The sequence below is a fragment of the Myodes glareolus genome, chromosome 9 (genome assembly GCF_982192425.1).
Source record: "Myodes glareolus chromosome 9, mMyoGla1.1, whole genome shotgun sequence".
Classification (NCBI taxonomy): domain Eukaryota; kingdom Metazoa; phylum Chordata; class Mammalia; order Rodentia; family Cricetidae; genus Myodes; species Myodes glareolus.
This window is the reverse complement of record NC_142034.1, coordinates 99,692,323-99,710,509: the sequence shown is the minus strand read 5'-3', so window position 1 is coordinate 99,710,509 and position 18,187 is coordinate 99,692,323. Positions and strand designations below refer to the sequence as shown.

Here is an 18,187-nt window from a genome sequence, read left to right as displayed (position 1 = left end):
ACTGCAAGGGGCTGGATATACAGGAGATTTTTAGAAAGAATAAGGAGTAGGGATATATACGGCTACCTGACAATCAGCTTAGAGAGCGAAGCTCTTTGCCCACTTAAACGATCACCTCAGCCCCTAGATTTAAGTTCTATGTTGCAGCTGCTTGCCATGTAAACGTATGTATTGCCACACAGGCACGAGGACACAAATTTAGACCTCCAGCACCGATGTAAGAAGCTGGGTCATGGGCACAAATCTGCATTTCCAGCATTGGGAAAATGGGAATAGGAGAATCACAGGTCTCAACCTGCTATTCAGGGTAGCCAAACTGAAAACTCCAGGTTCAGTGGTTTAGTGAGAGACTCCCTTTCAAGAGATAAGCAGAAAGCAAAAGCAATAAAGGAAGATATCTGGAAGTCACCCTCTGGCCACCACACATACATTTGTACACCTATAGTCCCCCCACAGAGATATGTAAAAAGGCAAAACAAACAAAAACATTCAAATCTATCAGGCTCACGTGGGCAGAAGATCAAATTATTTAAGAAGAATCCAAGTGTAGGAGCAAACATCTATAGTTCTAGAACTAAGATGTGAATACAGAAAAATCAGCTCAGCTGCAGAGCAAGCCAAGGCCAGCCTGGACTACATGAGACTGTCTTAAACTATTGATGATGGTGATAATGATGATGATGATGATGATGATGATGATGATGATGATGATGATCTAAGAAGACATTCCCTTACTTTCCCTCCCTTCTACGCCAGACTTCAGTGTGAAGGGGCAATTCATAAGTAACAAAATAATAGCATCTGAAATCTGAGTAAATTTATTTTGTGGATTATGGCATGTCATTTCCACATCTTTGGAGGAGGGGCTAATCTCAGACCCAGGAAACAAAGTGGTAACCAAAGGGAATCGCCCTAGGCAGCTGCTTTTCAACCTGTAGGAGTCAGTGTTGAGTTTGAAACACCTCATGCACAGGCACTAGTGAGGTGACATTGCACTGTGACGTGCGGTCTAGTAATGTGTCAGGTAGTAGTCAAAGCTATCCTGGGGCACAGAGCAGGCGCAGGCTTGCTAGTGCTGGTTCATCTGTAAGGATTTCACATGGCTGGTATGTTAGTCTTCCAGCTGTGATACATGAATATACACGAAATCAAAGAAAGATGGCACCCCTCTCTCAAAGATGAAAAAAGATGTTAAGAAATCCCCAAACTGGGCACTGAAGATGCATTACTTGGTACAGCAGTTGCTATGGGATTCAGTGAAGTTGAATTGTGGTAACTGGGGTGTCCTTTTCCTGCCTGCACAATCTTGAACAACTTCATTTGCCTCCTAGACTCCAGTTCCATTTGGGCATGTAACGGTGACGTGAAGTCTTGTCAACTTCCTGCGGTGTGCAACAGAATGAACTGGTTGCCATGGTTTCTGCTCTTCCCTTCACGGTTGGTATTGACCCATCTTTGACTTCAGACTTGAAGGCTCAGATGATAAACTGTCATTTTTCCAATTTTCATACCAGAAAAGATGTGTGCATATTTAGTGCTCTTCATAGTAACATGAGGTTCTGATGAGGTGAGGGCTGCAGACAACTGAAGATTGCCTCCACGGGGTTGGCAGATAACGCAGCAGGTGAACTGCGTGCTGAGTAAGTGTGAAGACCTGTATTCAGACACCCAAGACCTGTACAAGCATAGTAGGGCAAGCCTATAGTGCCAGCACTCAGGAGGCACAGGCAGGAGGATCCCTGGAACTCATCACCCTGGTCTTGATGAATCTGTGAGATCCATATGCAGTGAGAGACACTGTCTCAAAAACAAAAAAGGAAGTTACCAGCCATTGACTTTGGGATGTGTGCGTGCCCACGCGCATGTGTACACACACACACACACACACACACACACACAAAGTCACCTTCAAATCAGACATCCCCTTGCCACAAACTGCTTCTCTCTCTAAACAGGATGCACAATATAGATTTTTGTCAAAATGATGAGCACAAGAGCTCCAAACAGCACCACACATATTCAACTATTGGCTTTCTCTAAGCCCAATGCCAATTCTTCCACTTTTAGATAGCCAAGGTGTTTTTACACTACACTAATTTTAGTTGCTTGATTTAGCTACATAATTACATTTCTAGATAACGACAGCAGACAGGGGTTGGCAGAGAATTCAATTATTTAAGGCTGAATTTTTGGCCATCTTGACAAGGTTTCTCTGTAATTGATTCTCATGCATTGGACTGGTCGTGTTGTGCAATCCTGAACGCTCCTGAACAGCTGCACGCTGACCCGTCCTATGCCGCTGCACGCTGACCCGTCCTATGCCGCTGCCTGACACCAACTCTAACTTTAGCTTCTGACCATGACTTTCACAACCATATTTCTGAGGAGTTACCAGCAAGGACAGATACATCGCCAGGAGACGGGTATATTTTCTAGTTGACTTCCTTTTGGCAGTCATGGAATAGAGGCACTCCTCAGTGCTGAGGGAAGGTCCCAGGCACATTGAATTTTGACTCTTTGGTGCTATACAGTCCAGAGGCTGTGGCAGTGGGAGGCAGGACACACAACTTAGTGGTTAAGGGGACACACTGACATATTTGCATCTTGATTTCGCAGGTGTAGAAGCGACTAAGGGCAAACTTGTGGGGGTGTTTGGGAAACTGGAGGGTTGCATAAATGTAGCAGATTAACAAAACTGGAGCTGGAGAGATTGCTCAGCAGTTCAGAACGCTTGTTCCACAGCAGACCCAGAGGAGGCTCTCTGCACCTGCCGAGCGGCTCACGACGATCCCCAGTTCCTGTTAAAGAGGATCTGAGGGCCTCTTCTGGCCTCAGGAGCCCAAACGTGCACATGCTTCACAGACATGCAGGCACAGGCGCCCCCAAATAAAATAAAATAAATAAACAAATGTAGTGGCTCATCTTACGGACCACGCATAAGTATGCACACAATTTTATTGAAGAACCTGATGGTTCAAGTTAAACTGAAATGGGATTGTGTCATATATGGACACAGTGACCTATACCTACAGATTGTACATAGATATTTTATTTCTCCATTTTTAAAGAAACAGTAATATAAATGTTTGCTTTCTCTATTTATTCTATTCTTTATTCTGTCTAAAACAAAAGGCTAGGTTTTTTTTGTTTTGTTTTGTTGTTTTGGTGGGGGATTCTCTTTAGTTTCCCAGCTAGGAAAATTAACATCAAATGAGAGGTCCAGCACTGGCCACCTGTCAGCCTTTGTGGGTTGCACATGCAATTTTTGTCTATCCTGACCACCCCAGACTTGACCACAGAGACTCTCATTTCCTCTGATTCTAACTCCATCTATATATTACCATCTTGTATGATCAGAGTCACTACATGCTCTAAGCCCAACACCGACTACTAAGAATGTGGATGAATGATGAATGACTATTTAAATGGATTAAATGAAAGTTTTTTCCTAACAACTGTTTTATTTTCCCAAGAAGAATACACCTTATATTAATCTATGATTTTTTTTTTCCTTTTTGGTTCATTTATTAGAAGTTGTACTACATTTTATGTAGTTCCACATTCTCCAGGGGCTGGTATAGCCACCTTGTGATACGTGTTCTATATCCAACATGCAATGTTAAGCTCATGATATATTTTGGGAGCATAATCATGAAAACAGGCAAAGAAACACTAAGATACAGGAAGAGGCGGCGCCAATAGTGACTAGAAGCACAGACAACTACCCCAAATACCTTGCACTCAAAATGAAGGTCCTCATAGTGTTGACTGTCCTAGGCCTCCTTGAATATTAACTATAAAATATAATTAATGTATGTTTTTGCTGTGGTGTACCTTATTTTCTCAGCTGCAGTCATTCAACACCTGGCTATTTTAGCACATGAAGACATCCACTGAGAAGTGTAAAGGAATGACTGTGGTCAGGTTTAAATGCAATTTAATTAAGAGGTATTGAAATTTATATATCCTAAGGTTTTCATGGTGCATGAAATATTTTTCTACCTTAAATTCTTTCAGCCACTTACAAGTGTTAAATGTGCAAGGCATGATGACCATGGCGGTGCCCTTCAGAAACAGGGGACCGAGTTCAGGAGGATTATAATTTCAAGGGTATTTTCAGGGGGCAGAAGAGGGGAAAGTGGGAAGAGGAAGAAGGCAGATGGAGGGGGGGGAGAGAACGATCCTATTTCAAAATAAAGAAAATTGGGGGGGGGAGAAAGGACGGCTAGGTACGGAGGCGCACACCTTTAATCCCAGCACTCAGAAAGGAGAGGCAGGTGGATGTCTGAGTTTTAAGTCAGTCTGGTCTACAAAGCAGGTTCCAGGACAGCCAGGGCTACATGAAGAAGCTGTCTTATGGAAAAGAGAAGAGAAAAGAAGAAAAGAAAAGGAAGAAACTTTAAGGTAGAAGAAGCATTCTTGGATGGATGAGACAAAGATACAAATATAAAAACGTGCTGACTGGATGGGATCCAATATTTATTGACTCTTGGTATACATTTTAGTAGAGAAGCCAGGCCTTGATATCTACACACCCAAAGGTTTCTGTGGTCCTTTCTGCTTCTAGAATCATTTTTTTTCCTTTTTCTCATGGCTGGCTGATCTTCCTGTGTCGGCACTGTCTACCAAAGATGTTCTTGTGCCTAGCAAGTGATAGTTGAATCTCACCCTTTCTCCTAGAAACCTCACCCATGGCTCTCTCCCTTCCATGAGGATTAGTTGCTAACCCCCACCTCCAGGCTAAATCAGTTCTCTGGTTGTTAGCTGCTGTGGCTCTTTTCCCAGACTTTAAGGATCAACATCAGCCTCATCTGCTGCCACAACCCCACCTGAGTTACAAACATCCACACGTGAGGAGAGCACAGGATGTCAAGGGTAAACTGAGGGACAGGCCATTCATGTCTTACGGATTGTGGTGACCAGAAGATACCCCCAAGAAACTATGTCCAGTCGAGAGAAGGAGAGAAGTATTATGATACCATGTGGACACTGTGAAAGAGATAATGTGTGAAATCAGAGTATTTGTGTAAATGTTGGTGTATGGTGCTTTTTGAGAGGTCTATATTTAAGCACAATGGGATGCCTGTCATCGACCCAGGCATGGCTCAGACCTTGGAAAGAGCAGTATCTCCCCTATGGGAGAATATGTCTACAGGAGCCTTCCCCATACCTCTGGGCAGCTTCCCCAAAGCAGCCACATCTCAGGCTTCATGGGCAATCACCTAACAGACCCCACCAAACAGCAGTTTTCCTGTGAAACTGTTCAACCAGTTCAATCCTGCTGCTGGGAACTGCTTTCCTCGTCTTTTAGAGATGGGTCACATGTGTCTTGCCACATGGATCCCCACAGATGGTTGAATTATACCATCCCTTCCCAAGCAAAGTTGGGCAACAGAAGACTCATACACTCTCACTCAAAGTGGGGAGTGACGTTCTTTCCGTGCTTGCCCGTGTTCAGCTTCCAACATCCACTGTCCTTTCTAACAAAACACTTCTTTTTTTCTTTTTCTCTCTTTTCTTTTCTGTGCAAACTTCACCAACTAATTGCCTTTGCTGAACACTCCCACGATTCAAATTCCCTTTCAAATTTGTGAACTAGAGAGAAATACCCTCTTTTTCCGTCCTCTCCTCCCTTCCTTCCTCACAGTCAACTTTGTTGGCCTAAGTAGAAGACAATATTTCCTGTAAAGCCTTCTGTGCCTCCACATGCAGAATTCATTGTCCTTCATTTTCTGAAATTATATTATTGCTACACATTGTTCCAAATGTTGTCACATTGCACTTTGACTCCACGAGGTGTGTGACTCTCCCACCAAGAAGACAGATTTAAAAGGTGGGGGAGAGTTAGCCATATGGTGATTGACTAGGGTCTGAAACTGTGGTCAGTGGTTAGAGAGCCTGCCTACTATGTACAAAGCGTGATCCCATGCACCACTACTGTAGCAAACACTAGTGACAGTGCTACACACCTGTAATCCTAACATTCAAGAGGTAGGGGCAGGAGGTTCACAAGTTTAAGACTGTCCTTGGACAGGATGGGATATAGGAAATCCCATCTCAAAAATAAATAAATAAATAAATAAATAAATAAATATAGGAGGGGGAAGGAAAACAAAATCATGACTAGAGAAATGAAATTTCCTGTAATACTTTGCATAATAATCATGTGAACATGTTTAAGATGGGGGAGACTGTCTCCCAGGAAGCCGAAGCATTATCTGTAGTTCCAAAATCATCTCAGGGGACTCAGGGGACATCATGGCTCATCAGAGAAAGCATGATTTAAAGTTGGGTGGCTGGCATCACATGCTGACCCTGTTAGCCTTTCCATCGTCTGTCTACTCCAGGATGAACCTCTGTCTGGAACCCTCATCTCCACGGCAGTAACACAGAGTACCCATACCTTGCACAGGTGTGCTGAGGCGGTGACATGACATGTGGCATGTGGGTGTTTTTGGCATTTAAACTGTCTTCAAAAGCACCAACTTACTTTTGTTGTCTTCTTTGGGATGTCTGTGACATGTCTCTGCAAGGTACCTTCCCATCTCCAATCCTCATGGGAGACCCCTGTCCTCGGTGTCCCAGAAACAGCCTAGACCTAGGCCTTCAGAGTCTACCCGATCATCTCCTTATTCTTCACAGGCCCTCATGCACAGATATGCCTGGCCCTCTGCAAGCAGCTAAGTGCAAGGAGGTCTGTCCATCCTTTGACTCTGGACAGCTATGAATGTGGCCCAACACAAAGTCATAAACTTTCTTAAAAGAGAGTTTGATCTGTTTGTTAAGACAGGGTCTCATGTAACACGGACTGGCCGTAAATTTTTGTATATCTGAGAATGACTCTGAATCCCTGATTTTTCTGCCTCTACCTTCCAAGTGTTGGGATTATAGGTATATACCATTCATGTGACACTGAATCCAGAGCTTTTTGTATGCTAAGTACTCTTGTAAACTGAGTCACATCCCTAGCCTAGTGACTTCTTTGCAACTTGATGGCCCAGTTTTCTGGCACAAACTTTACAGGTGCCTTCTTGTCACAGTGTGAAAAGTTTGGCCATGTTTATTGGAGCTTCTGGACAGCAGCCCTGCTTCCCAGTTTTGCAACCCAGGATTCCCATACATGGTAGTAGATTTGTCTCAAGGTAGGAAACGTATCTTTGGGATTTTCAGTGACACTTTCTTTTGTCTGCCCTTCCTTCTTTCCTGTTTGAGTTTCCTGCTTTATTTCCCTATGGTCACATGCCCTGTTGATTATTAAGACGCAGCTATCTCTACCTGCCAGCTCATCAGGAAGGATCATGCTCAGAGAACAGCTGGAACCGAAAGAAATAAATGTGACTCACCACCGGATACTGTTCCAATTCCATCCGGTGAAGGTAACGCGGCTGCTTGGAAGAACTGTATAGTCCTCAAAATCAAATTGTTGTCTTGTTACGTAATGCTTACATTCTTGACTGCCAAGGACATAATGATTGACTAGTTAATTCCCAGAAAAGAGCTCTACATAGAAAAATCCTAGCACACACTAGGCCACCAATCAGTCCTTTTTTCGGTTGCAACTGTCCCCATTGTAATAGCATTTTTGTGGAGGACCAGTCTAGGCAGAAGAATTACTTCACAGAAAGGAAGCCACATACTAGAGTCCTGTTACAGATACTTTTCAATTTAGATACGTAAGTGAGTTTATCCATGAAAAAGTCTCACATCCATGCCAAGTTCAGTGTGAGTGTTAGTTACTTTAGTATTTATTTTATTTATGTATCTACATGAGATTATCTTTACCATGTGGATGCCACATATGCATACTTGCAAAGGCCAGAGGGAACTGCATCCCCTAGAACTGGAGATACAGTAGGTTGTGGGCCGGCTGAGGTGAGAGCTGAGAATTGAATCCAGCTCTTATTGTAAGAGAAATGAACACTTGACTGCTGAGGCTTCCCCATATACCCAACACAGTAGCTGTTCTCGGTGCCTTGTTATGTAGTCTCTCACTACCTAGCATTCCTCATCATGTTTGGTCACCTCATGGAACACACAGTATTACCCATTATTCAAACTCTGTGCCCAACAGATTGAAAATCTACAACATGAGACTGTGGTTAGTTGATATGGAATTCCCCTCTGTATGCTGTGAATACCATTGGTTAGTAAGGAAATTTGCCTTGGCCTGTGTTAGGGTAGGGTAGAGCTAGGCGGGGAAAACTGAACTGAATGCTGGGAGAAAGGACAAGCCATGCAGCCTCAGCCAGGAACAGATGAGCCGAAACCTTGCTGTAAGTCACAGTCACATGGCAATACACAGATTAATAAAAATGGGTTAAATTAAGATGTAAGAGCTAGCTAAAAATATGGTTAAGCTGTTGGCCAAGCAGTAATTGACGTGATACAGTTTCTGAGTGATTATTTCAGAGTCTGGGCAGCCAAAGAATGAACAAACATCCTCCTACAACAGTTAGTAATTCTAACTTATAGAGTGGTACAGAATTTAGTGTGTTTGTGTGTGTGTGTGTGTGTGCATGTGCATGTGTGTGTGTGCAGATATGTATGGCAGATATGGACATCAGAGAAGAACCTTGAATGTTTGTCCATGGATACCTTTCACCTTTTGCTTAAGGCAAGGTCTATCTCTCAGTGGTCTGGAACTTCACCATGTAAGCCAGGCTGGCTGGCTTGTGAGTGCCACAAATCCTCCTGTCTCTGCCACCCTCTTGCCATCTCTGGAACTACAGATTGCACCATAATGCAGTTTCTTATGTAGATTCTATGGATTCAAATTCAGGTCCTCATGCTTATGAAGCAAGCGCTTTACTGACTGAATCAACTTCCCAGGCTTAGTCTATGGTTTAAATAAAAACCATATTCTACAGTGTCTGGCTGGAGAACTGGCACACAGCAGTAGCCCCTGCCTGGTGGTAGCTGTCATAGTCACAGTAGAATAAGCAGCAACTGGTTTGACCCACTAAATGAGTGATCCCAATATTCTCACTTCCCCGCTACTAACTGACTAAAAAGTGTGCTTACAAGCTCAACCCCATGCCTTCCCACTCCATGTGCTACTTCCTCCCTCTATACACATATTAACAAAGGATGTGCATACGGCTTCTGTGCATAGCAGAGAGTTTTTAAACCAAACGATGACAAGTCACATGAGCGATAAGTTTATGTGGTAGTTTTTGAAATCAAAGGTGCTTTCAAAACGAGAGCAAACCAAAGAATCTGGGACAATGTGTTACTCTCCCCAGCAGCACTGCCCAATCTCCCAAAATGGCTAGGAAGACGCACAAAGAACCTTCTGGTGGGTCTGTCCATGCGGACCCCGCTGATGATTTTTAGAAGCCGAAGCCCCCAGCAGTGCACACGACACGGAGCTTCACTTGGTTCATTAAGTGCTTCTTGACCTGATTCTCCTCCTCGGAAAGCCAGACTGACTGGCTGAATGAGCAAATCTAAGAATATCAGCCCTGTGCACCATCTCTGCTGAGTTCAACAATGCTTCAGGAACTGACCTCTGACCTGTCTGGGGATGAATGGCAACTGGGTTGGGGAATTAGTTGACCTTGCTTGAGGCAAACAAATACTCCCCGAGGACTCTCCAAATATGGATTGAATAATCAGCTGCTCCTTGCTGTTCCCTGGTGCCCTCCCCACATCCCCTGCCTTCTGTAGTGCAGGTGTCTGAAGGAGCTGGGCACAGAGAATGCTCCAAATAGCTGCATACTCCAGCTCTGGGAGGGAAGCATCTCTGTCTCATCCTCATGCTGCTGATGAATGGGCTGAGCCGCCTGGACTTGGTGAACACTGCTTTCGGCTCCGAGCTCCACACCGTGGAGCTGGTGTGGAGTTCCCCAAATGGCACGCTGCATGGAAGACTCATTGGGTGATCTCTGTCCACACGATCAATGGTCAAGCAAATACATTTGATGATTTATCATTCATTTTTTTCTCTCTTTCTTTCTGTCCCTTTCTTCCTCCCTCCTCTTTTTCTCAGATTCTAGATCTAGTGTTCAAGAATATTTTCTGTCTCACAAGACAGAAAAACTGCTTGATCATGTTGAATACAGACTTTTCGAAAAGATCTAAAAATCAACATGCCATCCATTTTTCAGTTCAGTAATCGATTTGTCTGTCCATCCATCCATTCATTCTCTAGTCCTACTACATGGCCATTCACATCCCTATCTATCCATCAGCCTCTCTTTCTGTCCCCACCCACCTACTATCACGTCATCCAGCGACCATTCATCCACTCATCTGCTTGCTCAACCTGCATCTGTCCATCCAGTTCCCCACACCATCTACCTGTGTGCATATCCATCCTCCCACCGACCCACCTATCAACTCCTCCAACTTTGTTCACTTAAATGTTAATGACTTGCCGAGTGCTAACTTTTTTCTTTCAGTTCATTGTCTCATTCTCCAACTTTTCAGTCTTCATAACCACTAGCTTAGTCACTGATATGCAGTCAACGCTTTTCGGCCCCTACCCACATCCGTGCCCATCTTTTTCTCAGCTTATCTCCCCCATTTCATTGAAGCAGATTCTCCCATTTTAACTGCGTGTCTATCAAGAAACCCATGACAATGAAAGGGGATGTGATAGGACACATGAACAGCCTGTGTCAGAGCTGGTGACCTAAAACAGGTAGACAAAACCTCACTGCTAACAACCAGGAAAGCCAGTTTTGACATGCTAACATATTGTTAGCTTGGGCTAAACCTAACCTGGATGGCCTCTCCATTGTCAACCCTCAGCTTTCCAATCTCACCCACTCTGATGGTAACTGCACGTTAACAGAACACCAAAGCAAAAGTGAGCCAAGGACCTCCAGGTGTGCAGACAACGTGACCTTTACCTTTTTGCTGACTCTTCTAAAGCTGGAAATAGCCTGTCTAGCAGGAGGGGGTCCACTGCACCTGACTAAGAAGCTAATCCTAGAGAACAACGGGAAAGCAATATCTTAGAAGGAGAAGGGAGAGAGAGAGGACCAGACTGGCACCCAAGGAAGGCATCTTCTTGTGCTTGTCCAGTGGGCTCACACAGCTGATGAGAGCTATGAATGCAGTCACCCACAAAACGGGGAGCCTACTTAAAATGTGAGATTTGGCATTTTGCAACCATTTTTGTTTTGTGACTCAATCACATGGTTCTCGAGCACGAATGTTTTAAATGATGACTGTGTTGCACGTCACATGAAGTAAATATCTAAGTGTACTTGAAACTTGAGGCTTGTGGGTTGGCACGAATCCTCACGTCCCCCTCCCCAAGTATGCCTCAGAGGAGTAAAGCTCTTGGATAGCCCAGCTTCAGATCTCCCTAAGGGATGCTGCAGCTCCATGTTCATCCCCAGTGCTAGATAGTCCTTGATTATTTTTCCCATAGTAACTTCTTCCCTGGGGCTGAAGCATTGAATTCTCAGTTCTTATTTGAGATGCATGGATCACTTGGATAATTTCATCTTTATCCCAGAAAGTGGTACATCACTCAGGAAACCTTCATGGCATTCACTGTATGGGCGTGATGTCCCCTCTGAGATTCACCCGTGGACTCCAGAACCTGTGGGTTCTGAATTGATGTGAGATTTTGGATTCTGGCTTTCAGAAAGGCTGGGTGTGTATAAAATGAGACGCTCTATCGAGGCTCACATGAACAAGCCTGATGACTGTCCTGTGTGAGCCCAGGATGGTGTGCATGCCAGCTCTTTGCCTCTGAGGACCCAGACCTTCAACTCAGAAGACTCATCCACACCTTGGCAGGGGTAGGAGTTCAAGGTGTCAAAAAAGCTAGGATGGTTAATTTTAATTGTCAACTTGATACACTCTAGAGTTGCCTTGGTGGGGATTCTCACGGAGGGACTGCCTAGACCTGGTTGGCCTGTGAGCATGTCTGAGGAATTGTCTTGATTATGTTAAGTCACATGGGAAGATTCAGTCTGAGAGGGGTGGCTCCGTTCCCTAGGTTTAGCTACTGGACTCTATAGAAAGGAAGAGCAGAGATGCGCTGAGCCCAGTCATACATGAATCCGTTCTTTCTCTGCCTCTGACTATGGACATGACTAGCTGCTTCAAATTCTTGCTGCCTTCGGTGCTCCAGAGAAGAGAATTGTGAGCCAAACAAACCCTTCCTCCTTTAACCTGTGCTTCTCAGGTTGTTGTATGGGGCAAACAAGGAAGCAAAACTAAGACAACAGCACTGTGGGGGAGGGGCCGGTATGTGCCTTCTTCTGCTGGAAAGCCCCTTCCAGCTCCTGGCTGGAAAGTAGTTTGATCAAAACAGAGAGAAGGGGGCAGGCATCACAGAACAACTCACTCGGCATCTTGAGGGAAACATAAGAGGAGGGGCATATGCTTGTGTTCACAATCCATGCATGCAATATGGACTCAGGACAGGACATAGAAGACAGGACCCCGGAACTGCTTCACCCCAGCTCGGGCTTCACTGAAGATTAGCTGGAGAGCTGCTGCTGCTGCTGGGTGTTTTCTCCTCAGTGTTGTGGCCAGGCAGCTGGTGGCAAGCAAGAGCCTCTGACAGGTGGGATTCCAACTTCCCAGATTAGCGGTGTCCTCTGGGACACACTGGGGACATCATAAGCAGAACCACCCCGAGTGACCTCATTTCCTCTGTGGCTCTTACATTACAATCTATTTTTAGATAGTTTTTAACAAGCCACAGACAACTATTTATTATTTGCCAGGCACCTTCTAACCTCCTTGTTTATTAACTCATTTAATCTTAATAACAACTCTATCAGCTAAATCCTTTTACTAACCCCACCATACAACTGACAGGGAGGAACACTGACCAAGGAGAGGTTATGTAACTCACTCAAAGTCACAAGATTTGTCAGTAGTAAGTCTCCAATATTTCTCCACAAGAAGATATATATGTGGTTTTTTTCTCCCCTCTTAAGATCTTTAATTTACTAATAAAAAGAAAACCTTAATTTCTTATCCTAATGGTAATACAAACGTAATAGTTTGTATTGACTGTGAACTTACAGGCCAGAACCAGTGTCAAGTTTTGACGCTAAGAGTTCCTATCTGTGTTGCTCTAGGCAAGTTACTAATCTCTCGGAAACTAAGTTAGTTCTCTTACAAACCGAGGGTGATCATACTTTTCTCACAAGGTTCCAAGGTGGAGCATTCCCTAAATAGTTTAACAATGCATTGATCACTGCCTGGGTATCAGTCCAGTTAGAAGTATCAAAGTTCTGTGCACGGCCCTGTCTGGTCACAGTCCAGGGGGAATATCCGGCATTTAAGTGAGTTTGATTTGACTTGGACTCCTGCTCTCACAACTAACACATTCCAGAATATTCTAAAAATAGCTAGAAAATATGAGATACCTACTTATACATGCAAAAAAGGGAAGTTAGACCTTAAGCTTGTTTGTCTGTCTTTCTGTCTGTCATCTATCTATCTATCTATCTATCTATCTATCTATCTGTCTGTCTGTCTGTCTGTCTGTCTGTCTGTCTGTCTATCTATCTATCTATCATCTATCTATCATCTATCTATGTATCTATCATCTATCTATGTATCTATCATCTATCTATCATCTATCTACCTTATCTATCTGCTTATCATTTATTTTTTCATATCTCTCATTTATCTATGTGTGTACAGTTGTGTATGTGGGTGTGTATACATATATGTGTGCAGTGTGCAAATGTCAAAGCTCAACCTTGACTGCCCTTCCTTAAGCACACTCTGCTTTGTTTTGTAGACTGACTGTCTCAGCAGCCCAACATTCTCCTGACCAGGCTAGACTGCTGACCAGTAAGCCCAGGGATCTGTGCATCTCCACCTTCGCGGATCTAGGATTACAAGCATGTACCACCATGCCTGGTTCTTTAAAGTGTGCTGGAGGGATCTCACTCTGGTTCTCAAGCACTTTACATACTAAGCCATATTGCTCTGGCCCTTGCTCATTTGTAGAAAGCAAACTTTGCTGTCCTTTCATGATGGTTCTTTGTTATATAGTCCAAACTGGTACTGAACTCAGAATCATTCTGCTTTCTCTAACTGAGCACTTGGGGTCCAGACCTGAGTCACCCACACATCTGGCTCAAATACTTAAATAGAACTCATTATGCATTGAATACAATTCTCATCACTGGGAGACTTTGGCTTGATCTTTAGAACAATTCCATGACCTCATCAGTACTCAGAGAGGCCCCATTCTACAGATGAGAGCTTTGGAATTCCAGTTATTTCCCTCAAGGCTACACAAATGACAACTCTCGTCATCAAGGCCACACTGTGTAATTCCCAGTTGTCCCTCCCTTCTTCAGGGCACCTTACATTCTGAAGATGTGTGATAGTTTTGCTAGAAAAAGGGATTCTTCCCATTCACGGGTCCACATAGCAAACCAGAATCACCGTCAAACTTCTAAATCCACAGAAAACCTCTGTGGGCAGTGAAGGAGAGTTCCAAAATATCCTTCCAGAGAAGTGCCAGCGCTTTGGAGCTACATCAAGCAGATGGCACAAGCTCTGCTCTGTTTGTACCCAGGCATAGAAACACTGATAGGAAACAGACTCCCCTCTGCCCATATCTTTTCAAATCATGCCTGGCATGGAGGATTGTCTGTCCCTTCTACAGACACTGGGAAGTGCACAAGCTGGCATAGATACCCATGGTTCTGCATACCCAGACATCACAGGCCTGAATGCAGCATGTCAGCATTCCAGATCTGCCTCCTGTGTCTGTTTTCATCTCTCTCAACTAATGGCTTGGAGGTGAAGGTGGGAATTCACAGATTCCAAGGCAGACATTTGTTTCAGGATTACCACACAGATCTTACCTCCCTGGAGATTCCAAAGCTGGCCTTAAAGACGAATGTGCTTTTAGGACCAAAATAGTACAAAGAGCTAAAAAGGAACTAAAGGATTTAAAATTAGGATGAAAAAACAGAAAGAAAGGAGGAAAGAAAGGAGGGGGGAGGAAGGAAGGAAGGAAGGAAGGAAGGAAGGAAGGAAGGAAGGAAGGAAGGAAGGAAAGAAGGAAGGAAGGAAGGAAAGAAGGAAGGAAGGAAGGAAGGAAGGAAGGAAGGAAGGAAGACCTTGCTCTGGAATAACCCGCCTATTGTCCAGTTTTGAGTATAGTGGGTCTCCATATGTCTGTCTCCTCCTACTGGGACCCAACATTTGCTAGATCTTTTTATCACGCTGGCTAGCAGTGTGCTCATCTGCCTGCCTTGCGGAGCAGCCTTGGTGTTATTTTTATAATGACTCTGAGCTTTTTTCATGTTACACTCTGCCAGAGCTCTGGAGCACCACGCACCTGTTCTACACAGAACACAGAGGAGATGCAGGCGGGTCTGGTGGAGGGAAGAGGCAGGTGGCCCTTCCTGCCTGCTCAGAAAGCATGATGAAAAGAGAAGCTGATGGAAGCCACGAGGTGTCTTTTCCGCCTTTGAGGCTGTACTATGTGCCAGCAGCACCTTGTTTAACCAACACGCACTGCGCTCATGGGTTTGTGGAGAGCAGCAAATATTCGGACTTGTTTTGCAAATATGACCTCAGCGCATCCTCACAGTGACTGGGTATAACCACCCAGTTCCTGTTTACAGATAAGAAACATGTGCTAAAGGGAAAATGACACCCAGGGGCTTATGGGTGAAATCCTTCTACTGTGTTGTAGTGTCCCTGTGCCCACCCATTCATTACTGTTGCCTACAGCAACACCTGCCCCTCTCCTGTAGTCACCATTACTACCACAAGCTTCTCGATCCTAATTTCGGGCTCCTACCAAGAAGACATCATTCCAATACCACTATGACCTTCAGTGTCATCTACTAGCAATATGTCCACTACTACATCCATCTCCATTATCACCTGCTATAGCATCATAACCACCATAACCACCTCACCCTTACCCAAGCCTCTCAACCACAGTCCCCATCATCAGCTCCCACTGTATCATCCAGCGCCATCATGATAGTGATGGACTGTATTTTCACTGGATCACCAGCATGTTCTCCAACAGGTGGTTCCTTCGAACATCACCACCACCATCTTCACCTCACCATCACGTTCTCTAGCACCGAGCTCACCTCCATTGTCACCTGCTATTTAGTGCACAGCCAGTGTCTTTATATCTCTCTCCACCGTCACCACCATGACTTCATTTCTGTGGAATCGCAGACACTGAAGTTTCTCACTAACACGTCCCTCTTTACTATCGCCAATAAGAGTAGAGTGGAGGCATTTATGGAGATTCGCCAGGAACGGAGAGTATGCTGGATACTTCCTCACAATGCTATGACCTTTATCCTGTTACCCCTTCTCTTTCCCAAATGTGGAAACTAAGTCCTAGAATGGTTCACAATTATGCCCAATCAGCTAGTCCTCAGTCTTTAAGATTCATGATATGTTTAGGATCCAAGGCTAGGCCATCTGATGATGGTTTGAACACATTTCATCCCCACGATCCTTTGGACACTGAACATTTCATAAAGGCAGTTTCCAGGATAGAGATGTAGTACTTGGATGGGAGCAACTGACTTGGCAAGTTGGGGTCCCTGTGGATGGTGACGCTGCTACCCAGCAAGGTACAAAGAAACTGCTGAGATCCTCAGTAACCCAGAGAATGCTGCCCCAACATATACTGATATGGGCCTGCCAGTAGGTTCCATTTAGCTACTCTCCTGCCGCCCCAACCTTCCAAGGTCAGGTGCTAGATGCTCAGAGCCTCAAGCCTGCTGCTGGCAGCTTCCTCTGCTGCAGTTCTGTCATCTCCTGCTCTGCATTCCTGCCCTGGACAACGTCTAGCTCAAGGAAACCTGGTGCCTGTGTCGTTCACCTCCAACTTGTTGCCTTCCCCCTCACCGACTCTGTGCAGTGTCTCCTTGTGTCCTTCTTCGGAAGCTTCCAATCCTCACAGGGGCCCTTCCGACTGGATCTTCACTTTAGGCCCCTTTCTGCCTCTCCCATCTCTGTCCCTCACAGGGATTAACTCCACAGAGGCACAGGATGGCCGCCCGATATGGGGCGTGCCTGAGAAAGGGAGTCCTACTCCTCTCTAACCTTTGCTTCTCTTCCCTCTTACATCTCAGCATCTACGCCGCTTCTTCAGCGTCATCCCTGGATTCCACCTCTGCTTCCACCAGGGAGATCGCAGCCCTGGCTAAGCGCACTTTCCGTCAGATGGCAGTGACTTGCCTCTTTAACTACCTAGGTTTTGTCTATCCCATGTGAGTCCACAACCTCCACAGGAAAAGAGAAATCAAACGTTGTTTTTCCTCTCTATGCATCCTCCATGACTAATTTCTGAGTCAGATAAGAGTCTAAATAAATATACTGTGGATGAATGAGTGAGTGATGAGTAAATTACTGACCTCTGATCTAAATCAAAGTTTGAGGTTTGACGTGATTCAATTACTTATTTTTTTTAAATATTCATTTCACTCTCTCTTCTCTTTCTCCTCCCCCTTCTCTGTGTGGTGGGCAAAGGGTTGGTCAGAGGATGATTTGGAGCAGCTGCCATCTCCTTCCACCTTGTGGGTACTGGGGATTGAACTCAGGGGCTCAGTCTTGGCAGCAAGCCTTCTACGCAGTGAGTCAGCAGCTGTTTCTGAAGTGGTTTAGTTGTGTGGACCTCACATGTTCCGCAACACCTGTCTAGATGGTTTTTATTACTAGATCATGTGCTAGGAACATGCCACCAAGGGTTAAAATCAGCATTTCTTCTCTCTCAAAGCTCCCTGGAGACTCTCAGAAGCCTGTCTTCCGAAGTCACACACCTTTGTCATGTGCTCCATTGTAACAACTGGCTTGAATTAAAAGACATGATTTGAGAAAGTTACACATACACACTCACACCACACACACACACACACACACACACACACACACACACAGCACATGCTATATGGACTAAAGAATATGCTTCTCCCATCCACACATCATCTTCTTCGTAGCATGATGAGGGAGGAAATGCAGTCGGATTTTTATGTTTTTTTTTTAAATTGATATTTTCCACGATGCCATCAAAAGCTATCAGAACAGAGGGATGTTTATTTGGGTGAATCACCAGCTTTGCACAAATCCCAAGTGCTAATTGCATAATGGGTCTTTACAGAATGCCATAATATGGGTTCGGCTGGTTTCTCTGTTTTGGGTTTGAAAAATAGATTGTTTAATAAGCCATCAAAGCTATATGTTAGCCAAGTAAACAAAGGAGCAG

The 18,187-nt window shown here is 44.6% G+C and overlaps 1 protein-coding gene across 27 annotated transcripts in view; it reads right to left on the bottom strand.

Annotated features, from left to right (window-relative positions):
• Window positions 1–18,187, bottom strand: part of Rbfox1 (RNA binding fox-1 homolog 1) — a 1,977,377-nt gene that overhangs the window by 328,356 nt on the left and 1,630,834 nt on the right. The window lies entirely within an intron of this gene.